Raw genomic sequence first — 9,574 nt, 5'->3', positions numbered from 1 at the left:
TAGACACTAACAGAATAAGTTTTGTGAAGTTATAGGCTGCGAAGAGATAGCCTTGAAGTTGTTGACTTGAGTTTATGGTGTAGTGACTCGATGAATACTGTGTGGGACGCTGCACAGTAATTTCGTCTGAGGTACAGGCTACATTTGAGTTTTATGGTAATAGGTTTTGAGTTGAACCTGAGTTAAGTATCTGCAGTTAAATTTAGTTAAATTTCTTGTAATCGATGATGCATCCTGGAACAGAGGCGCACAGCTTTTCTCCCTGCTGTCTCCCCTGCTCCCTTTTTGCTCCCTCGTTCTAAAAATAGAATGGCTGCCTGCTCGAAAAATTACAGATCCCTGACAGGGGCGGGTTCCCTGCTCTGGGCTATTTGAGTTAATTTCTTCCAGAGAACGTATGAAATAAAATTAGTATCTTACCCTTGTTCTTAAATTGAGAACAATATGATTAAGTGTACACAGTGTTAGCTGTAAATAGGCTCGAGAGCCTCTGTTCGTCTGACTGATTTGGGGTTGAGCGGCTTCGAATCAGAAAACGAAGCATAAACCATATAGTGCCTCTCTGAGATTCTCTCTCTCTCTGTTCTTTCTCTGTAGAATATGCACATTGAAAATAGTGTAAATTTATTGGTCGGCTGGGTGCGGTCTTAATGCTGTAAAGTTTAGCCGATACTATATGCCTAATATGGACATGTTTACGCAGATCTTAGTGCCAGACGGTTAATGTAACTGATGTTTACAATGAGTTTTTCTGGGCCTGTTGCCAACATCTCAAGTGCGCATTGAGATGTTGGAAACTGTTTAAACATTGGAAAAAGTAAAGTTTATTTTTCTTATTTCTGATCTTATTTTAGTCTAGTATTTTCTGTATGTTTTGTTTTGAATGTTTAATTATTTTGAGAGAACGAATCAAATTGATGTTAACAAGAAATTGATGTTTTGTTTCCGAGCAAAACAGGAGAGGGACAGAGGTTCCGAGAGAGAGCGCCAGATAGCAGTGAAAAGACCGATTTGTGGGAGACATCAGAACAGCTCGTCTCATATAGTCTACGTCAAAGTAAGACTGCTATTATTTGGTTGATGTTTAAAGTTCGCTATATGGACTTGTTGGTTGACTATTTGATTATTTGATCGATTGATTCTTGGTTAATTGGTTAATTGATTAGTTGGTTAATCTGGTGATCTGTTATAAAAGGTTGATTGATTGGCTATTTGATCATTTGATTGATTGGTTAATTGATTATTGATTAGATTATTGATTTGTTAATTGGTTAATCAGTTGTTCGATTACATGGTTAATTGGTTGCTCCATTGGGGATAACTGACAATTGTCAATTGTGATTAAGGATTAATTAATTGAATTGAATTAGTGATTGATTATTTGTGATTGATTTGTAATGAATCAATAAATAAATTCATTAATTGTGAAAATAATATAATTAACCATTGAGTGATTGTTTGGCTAGTTGCTTAATTAAGATAAGGCGATCCTCTCGTTCTCTCTCTCTCTCTCTTTGATCGGTCACTTCCATTAACAGATAATAGTAGTGAATTATAGTGCACAGAATAATCATGCTGACACTGATGGAGCATGTATAACACAGGCAATCTAATCTGATTCTAATTTTTGCGTGCCTCGACTTGAACAATACTATGTGTGCATCACCTGTGTGATAATGTAAAGCTTTTGCATGGCTGCGATATGATCATATCACAATTTAAACTGAATATTCTAATTGTAGCGTGGTTGGTGGTTTGTTTAGTATTTACAGGAGGATTGATTTGGCTAGCATTAACAGGACAAACATCCTTGTGAGGGACGTCTGAGTCTGAAAGGTGTATGATTGTGGGGTGTGGAACTGACTTGCTGACAGGCATAGCATGTCTTTGCTGAACCTTTTTTGTTTTAATTTGTTATTTTGGCACGGAGGTGGTTAGAGCAGTTGTCTCGGGCGCACCTTCACAAACCTGAGTTACTTGGGTCAGTGGAGTCCCCTCAAGGGAGTGCTTAAATGTCCCTGTGGGGGGACATGCAGCGTTCGGCCTGTAGAGGGAGCTACAGGACCGTGGCCGGGGTTGTGTCGGCGAGACTTTGTTGCACACCTGCTGCAAATGAAGTCTCGTCGGCGAATGTTTAAGATGTGTGTGCTTCTGCCATTTCAGTAGGCGAGGAGAGCTGGGAACGGCGAGTGGCGAAAGAGAGAAAGGGCGACTGGAAAGTCGCCGAGTGTATTGAAAGACTGAAAAGTCGAACTGACGAACTATATGAATAAACGGGAGAGTTGTTCCCTTACGATAACGCTGCGTCTGCCTCTGTGTACAACGGACTTTGTTACATTGGCGCCCAACCTGGGACACAGAGGGAAGGAATGGAGACGCTAGCAGCAGTGGTCGCGAGGATAGCGCTCGTCCTCGAGCAACAAACGATCCTGCAGCAGACCCAGCAGGCGACGCTGGGAGAGCTGACGGCGGCGAGGACCGCGGACCGTGCCCTCCTCCAGGACCTCACCAGGGTCGGCGGGCCGGCGCCAGGGACCAGAGCGGCACCAGGTCCCCCCAAGGTCCAGCTACAGAAGATGGGGGACCTGGACGACCCAGAGGCGTTCCTCGCGGTGTTCGAGGGGACGGCAAGGATCTCGGGGTGGCCGGACCAAGAGTGGGCCTACTATCTGCTGCCCCTCCTGTCAGGGGAGGCGCAGCTCACGGCCCACAGTTTGCCGGCGGCCGCCCAACGGGATTACACGTCCCTGGCCCGGGCGATTCGGGACCGCCTGGGCCTTACACCGGAGGAACACCGGCGCCGGTTTCGGGCCCTGGCAATGGAGGAGGGGTGCCGGCCCTTCGCCTACGCCCAGCGGCTGCAGGACAGCGCATGGCGGTGGCTGGACCCCGAGTACAACTCGGCGGTGGAGGTCGGGTACCGGGTGGTAATGGAGCAGTTCCTCGCGGGGCTCCCGGCCCGTACCGCCGCCTGGGTCCAGTACCACCGCCCCCAGGACCTCAAGACCGCCGTGGGGCTGGCGGAGGACCATCTCTCCCTCCCACCGCGGGGGCCACAACGACCAACCCCGGCCCCGCGGCAGGGGGGGGGGGGGGCGACGCCCAGGAGGAGCCGAGGGAGCAGAAGGAGAGAGGCCGGCGCCCGCCCCAAGGTCGAGATGGCAGGGGCGCACCCATCCAGAGCCGACCCCGGCCCCACAGGTAGCACCTCGAGCGACAGGGGGGGTGTGTTGGCGGTGCGGACGGCCGGGCCACGTGCAGGCCGAGTGCCAGGCGATGGACGTGGGACAGGTCGTCCGCATCGGCGACATACCGGGCCCTCCCCCCGGACCAGGAGCGGCGTATCGTGTTCCGGTAAGGATACAACATGATACGCACCAGGCATTCCTGGATTCGGGCTGCATGCAGTCCATGATCCAGGAGCGCCTGGTTCGGCCGGGGGCATTGTTGAAGGCATCGAGGGTGCGGGTGAGGTGTGTGCATGGGGACATTCACGAATATCCGGTGGTCGCTATCGAAATTCATTTTGAGAAAAACATAGTGTACAGGCGGCGGTTAGCCCACGCCTCACGCATCCCCTGATTCTAGAGGTGGATTGGGAGGGGTTTCCTCAAGCGGTAAAGAGGGCTACCGGGATGCGTGCACGACAGCTAGGGAGGTGTGAGGCGTGTAATGTGCTCTGTGCCGAGGCGCCGCCTCGCGGCACTGCCGGGGAGCGGGAGCCGGAGCCGGCGGGGGCGCCTCACCCCGAGACTTCCCCGCCGAACTATCCGCTGCTAGGCGACTTCCCCCTCGAGCAGTCTCGTGACGAGACCCTAAGATCAGCCTTTGACCAAGTGATAGCAATTGATGGTACTTTGATACGGCCAGACACAGTGCGCGCCCACCCCTATTTTGCGATTATCAGCGACAGGTTATATAGAGTAAGTCGTGACTCACATAGTCAGGAGGAAGTAACCCAGTTGTTGGTTCCCCGCAGCCGCCGCGAAATGGTCTACCAGGCGGCTCATTTCAACCCCATGGCGGGCCATTTAGGGTATGACAAAACACTGAACCGTATAATGGCTCGATTTTATTGGCCGGGGATTCGGGCAGAGGTGCGTAGGTGGTGCGCTTCCTGTCGGGAATGTCAGTTGGTAAATTCCCCGGCCATTCCACGGGCCCCCTTGCGGCCCTTACAATTGGTCGAGAACCCGTTCGACCGCATTGCGATGGATATTATCGGGCCATTTGACCGGAGTACACAGGGTTATCGATTTGTGTTGGTCTTGATAGATTACCCCACCCGATACCCCGAGGCAATACCGATGCGCAATATCTCTGCCAGGAGTGTAGCGCAAGCATTGTTTCAAGTCATCTCCCGCGTGGGAATCCCGAAAGAGATTCTCACCGATCAGGGCACTAACTTTATGTCACGTACCCTCAAGGAACTGTATGGCTTGTTGAACATCAAGGCGATTCGAACCAGTGTTTACCACCCGGCCACTGACGGCCTTTGTGAGCGGTTCAATCGGACCTTGAAGTCAATGATCCGGAAGTTTGTCCACGAGGATAGTCGGAATTGGCATAAATGGCTAGATCCCCTGTTGTTTGCGGTGCGGGAAGTTCCCCAAGCTTCCACCGGGTTTTCCCCGTTTGAATTACTCTACGGGCGTAAGCCCCGGGGTGTCATAGACCTGCTTAAAGAAAATTGGGAGGAAGGGTCTAGCGACAGTAAAAGTGAGATCCAGTACGTCCTCGACTTGCGCACAAAGCTCCACGCCCTAGGGGCTATCTCACGTGAGCATTTGCTGCAAGCCCAGGAGCGTCAGAAACGCCTGTATGACAGGGGGACTACCCTACGAGAGTTTACACCGGGAGACAAGGTGCTCGTACTGTTACCCACCTCCAGCACGAAATTACTGGCGAAGTGGCAAGGGCCGTTTGTGGTCACACGTCGCATGGGGGACGTGGATTATGAGGTTGTACGCTCGGACCGGGGGGATAGCTTGCAGGTGTATCACGTCAATCTCCTAAAAAAATGGAACGACGTGGTCACTGTTGCTCTGGCTACGGTAATTCCAGAGAGAGAGGAGTTCGGTCCGGAAGTCCCAAAATCGAAAGTTAGCACTCCGGTCGATATTGATAACCATCTCTCTGCTAGCCAGGCCGCGGACGTTGCAGATTTGCAGCTTAAGTTCGCCGACGTGTTCTCTCCCCTGCCCGGTCAGACTACGCTCATCCACCACCATATAGAAACGCAGCCGGGTTTAACGGTGCGCACGCGTCCCTATAGGTTGCCGGTGCACAAACGAGACGTTGTGTGCAGGGAGTTGGAAGCCATGCTGGAGCTGGGTGTGGTCGAGGAGTCCCGCAGTGATTGGTGTAGCCCCATCGTGCTTGTCAACAAGCCAGATGGGGCTATACGGTTCTGTGTGGATTATAGACGGGTTAATGCGGTCTCCAAGTTCGATGCATATCCGATGCCCCGGGTCGACGAGCTCTTGGACCGGCTTGGTACGGCCAGGTACTTCACGACATTGGATTGCACGAAGGGATACTGGCAGATTACACTCTCGCCGGTGTCCCGGGAGAAAACGGCATTCTCCACTCCGCTCGGGTTATTCCAGTTCACCGTGCTCCCTTTCGGGTTGTTCGGGGCCCCAGCGACTTTTCAGCGCCTCATAGACCGTATTCTGCGACCGCACGCCGCCTACGCTGCGGCCTACCTAGATGACATTGTCATTCACAGTGACACCTGGCCGCAGCATGTGCGGAGTGTGGCTGCTGTTCTGCGGTCCCTGAGGCAGGCGGGGCTGACGGCCAACCCGAAAAAGTGCGTGATCGGGCGGAGGGAGATCCGGTATCTGGGGTACCACTTGGGACGGGGGGAGGTGCGACCGCAGATTGAAAAGACTGCGGCCATCGCCGCCTCTCCCCGGCCCAAGACAAAGAAGGAGGTGAGGGCCTTCCTGGGGCTGGCTGGATATTACCGGCAGTTCGTACCAGGGTTTTCAGAGCTGGCCAGTCCCTTGACGGACCTCACCCGGAAGGGTGCCCCGGATCCAGTCCAATGGTCGGGCCAGTGCCAGGGGTCGTTCGAGGCCCTTAAGGGGGCTCTTTGTGGAGAAACGGTCCTGTATGCGCCTGATTTTAACCTCCCTTTCTCCCTGCAGACGGACGCGTCGGATAGAGGGCTGGGAGCAGTGCTGACCCAGCGCGTGGAGGGGGCCGACCGACCGGTGCTGTACCTGAGCCGCAAGCTGTCGGAGAGGGAGGGCCGGTACAGCACCGTGGAGAAGGAGTGCCTGGCCATCAAGAGGGTGGTCGGTACCCTCCGCTACTACCTGCTGGGTCGCGCCTTCACCCTCTACTCCGACCATGCCCCCCTCCAGTGGCTCCACCGCATGAAGGATGTAAACGCGAGGATCACCCGGTGGTACCTCGCGTTGCAGCCCTTCAACTTTTCCGTCGTGCACAGACCGGGGGCGCAGATGGTCGTGGCAGACTTCCTCTCCCGTGCAGGGGGGGGGGAGTAGGTCGTCGGCCGTCGGGTCCCCGGCCTGTGTCGGGCGGTGGGGGTATGTGGGGGGACATGCAGCGTTCGGCCTGTAGAGGGAGCTACAGGACCGTGGCCGGGGTTGTGTCGGCGAGACTTTGTTGCACACCTGCTGCAAATGAAGTCTCGTCGGCGAATGTTTAAGATGTGTGTGCTTCTGCCATTTCAGTAGGCGAGGAGAGCTGGGAACGGCGAGTGGCGAAAGAGAGAAAGGGCGACTGGAAAGTCGCCGAGTGTATTGAAAGACTGAAAAGTCGAACTGACGAACTATATGAATAAACGGGAGAGTTGTTCCCTTACGATAACGCTGCGTCTGCCTCTGTGTACAACGGACTTTGTTACAGTCCCGCCGCCAAAGTGCCGAAGACTAGGGTTGAGATTAGAAAGTAAGCTTCTGGATAGGAAGATAGCCAGAGCAAGAACGTTTCACACTGGTTTGGTGACTGAATGTGTTGATTAAAGACATATTTTATTTTAGATAAATGATTAATATAGAATCAACAAAATAAGTAACCAACCATTCAAAAATCAGCCAAGAAGTTGAACTGTAAACAAAGGAAATGCCTACTGGAAAAGTGTCTTCAGCTAAGTCAACGGTTGAAGGAACAACAATTATGGGTGTGGCTTCGGCTAAGACGTCTACTCCAGTGCAAATGGTTGAAAAGAACAACCCATTGGTAAAAGGAATTGATAAAATATCTAAAAAATGGAACAAGAGATGGGCTGAAATAGACCAGCCTTGGCCAGAGGATGGCACTTTTGACCCAGAGGTAATAAAGACAATGGAAGTGCTCATAAACACTTATAAAGCTGAACAAAATAAAGGAAAAAAGGGTCAGAAGCGTAAGGTCAAGCGAAATATGGAAACAGCAGTCTTGAGAGAAGAAGCAGACAAAGAAGGATCCAAAAAATAAAGTTAAAACTACAGAGAAGCCTGCAACCGAGAAAGGAAGAAACTGAATGTACCAACACCAGCAACATTTCATTCCTTCATCTCTCCCCTAGCTCTCATGCACACAGACACGGCCATACACCATATCAACTAATCACCTTGTGCCTCTTAAACCTGCTATCTTATTTCAACTGCAGATTGAGTTCTCAGCTGTAACAGGCAAACCAGCCAAAGAAAGAAAAAAAACACATAGCTAGATAGAAACAAAACTTTTACACAGATTTTACTACTAAGTATATTTTGAAGACATAGAGACGCTCAGAAAACTTAATCAGGTGCAGTTGAGCAAGGGAAAACAGAATAAGGAAAGAACACAGGCTGTGGTTCTGCAAAACCTGCCTCAACCACAGACACAACCTCAATCGACACCAATAATACAGGCTGCTCCTCAGCCTCCATACCCACAACCTCAGAAATGGAGAAAGGGGGGTCAAGGATATACTAGACAAGGAGGTTATAATCCAGGACCCCAGCGAGTCGCAAAACCATGGCACTATTGCGGACAAAATGGACATCTGGTCCGGACATGTTACAAAAGAGCCCGCAAATGCGGCGGAGAAGCCTACAAGAGACACTATACACTCCAATAAAGTTAAGACGCAAGGTCAACTTATCACGAGACACAAGCTTGAGGTGCACATGCCATCAAGGCTGTAGAGTCCTACTTGCATATTAGACTATACTTTTGAGCTATTGACCAATACAACTATTTTCGATTGCTACATTCCTAGCGCTAATAGATTATACACCTATCATGGCCTCCATCACCCAGTCGTCTGACCCTGAGATCCCAGACAACCACAAAGACAGCTAGCTAGCATTAGCTAGTGGTGACACCAACGGGATTGCGAGGGAGAAACATATTGGCAGCGTTTCGTACAAAGGCAACAATACTCTCTCTTAAGCTCAATACCTTAAGGACTCCTGTCACAGATATGGCTGCAATAATAAAGGAAATTGTCAGCTGAAACAAAAGGAGATACCAGGAAGATGGGTTTGACTTGGACTTGACCTATATTTATCCGAATATAATTGCTATGGGCTTTCCTGCAGAAAGACTTGAGGGTGTCTACAGAAACAACATAGACGATGTAGTACGGTTTCTGGACTCAAAACACAAAAATCATTACAAGATATATAATCTTTGCGCCAAGCGACATTACGACACCGCAAAGTTTAACTGCAGAGTTGCACAGTACCCCTTTGAAGACCACAACCCGCCTCAGCTGGAGCTAATCAAGCCATTCTGTGAAGACCTGGACCAGTGGCTAAGCGAGGATGACCATCATGTGGAGGCCATCCACTGCAAGGCAGGGAAGGGCCGCACCAGCGTCATGATCTGCGCCTATCTCCTCCACCGAGGGAAGTTCCTGGAGGCACAGGAAGCACTCGACTTCTACGGGGAAGTGCGGACAAGAGACAAGAAGGGAGTCACAATCCCAAGCCAGCGACGCTATGTGTACTACTACAGCTACCTTCTGAAGAACCAGCTAGAGTACAAGCCCATCGCTCTGCTCTTCCACAAAATGGTGTTTGAGACGCTCCCCATATTTAGTGGAGGCACCTGCAGGGACAGTACCGTTAAAAACAGGAGTGACCCGATTCCTCAGGGCTTCAAGAAAGGGAATTGGCATTGGGATCCGCAGTTTGTGGTTTATCAACTAAAAGTCAAGATCCATACGTCCAACCCAGTGCACACAAGGCGAGAGGACAAGCGTATGTACTTTGAGTTCCCCCAGCCACTGCCTGTCTGTGGGGACATCAAGGTGGAGTTCTTCCACAAGCAGAACAAGATGATGAAAAAGGACACAAGGCCTCTCAGAAGAAGTTGCAATATTGCCAGGAACGTGTAGTTTATTTAGGACAATCCATAGCACACTGGACACTGTTGTGGCGACGAAGCTCCAACTTGGAAAAGACAACGATTTCTAGCAGCACTGAAATAGTTGACGGTAGTTAGCTACAATAGCTCTGACGAATCATTTGAGGAGTAACAAGTGTTGCCATTCAGAACTTTGATTTTAAGTTTAGCGATAGTGAATGTTTCAAAGTTAAATCTAACTTTTTTTTAAGTAGGCTATATG

At 50.6% G+C, this 9,574-nt stretch overlaps 1 pseudogene across 1 annotated transcript; it reads left to right on the top strand.

Moving 5' to 3' along the window:
- Positions 1–8,425: 8,425 nt before the first annotated feature.
- On the top strand, positions 8,426–9,343 carry LOC310824009 (phosphatidylinositol 3,4,5-trisphosphate 3-phosphatase and dual-specificity protein phosphatase PTEN-like; annotated as a pseudogene). Its single transcript has one exon. The product of its transcript is annotated as a phosphatidylinositol 3,4,5-trisphosphate 3-phosphatase and dual-specificity protein phosphatase PTEN-like (transcript).
- Positions 9,344–9,574: the final 231 nt, after the last annotated feature.

This window comes from Argentina silus, assembly GCF_951799395.1.
Source record: "Argentina silus genome assembly, chromosome: Y".
Classification (NCBI taxonomy): Eukaryota; Metazoa; Chordata; class Actinopteri; order Argentiniformes; family Argentinidae; genus Argentina; species Argentina silus.
Note: the sequence above shows the minus strand (reverse complement) of the source record. Positions and strands in the feature narration are given on the sequence as shown.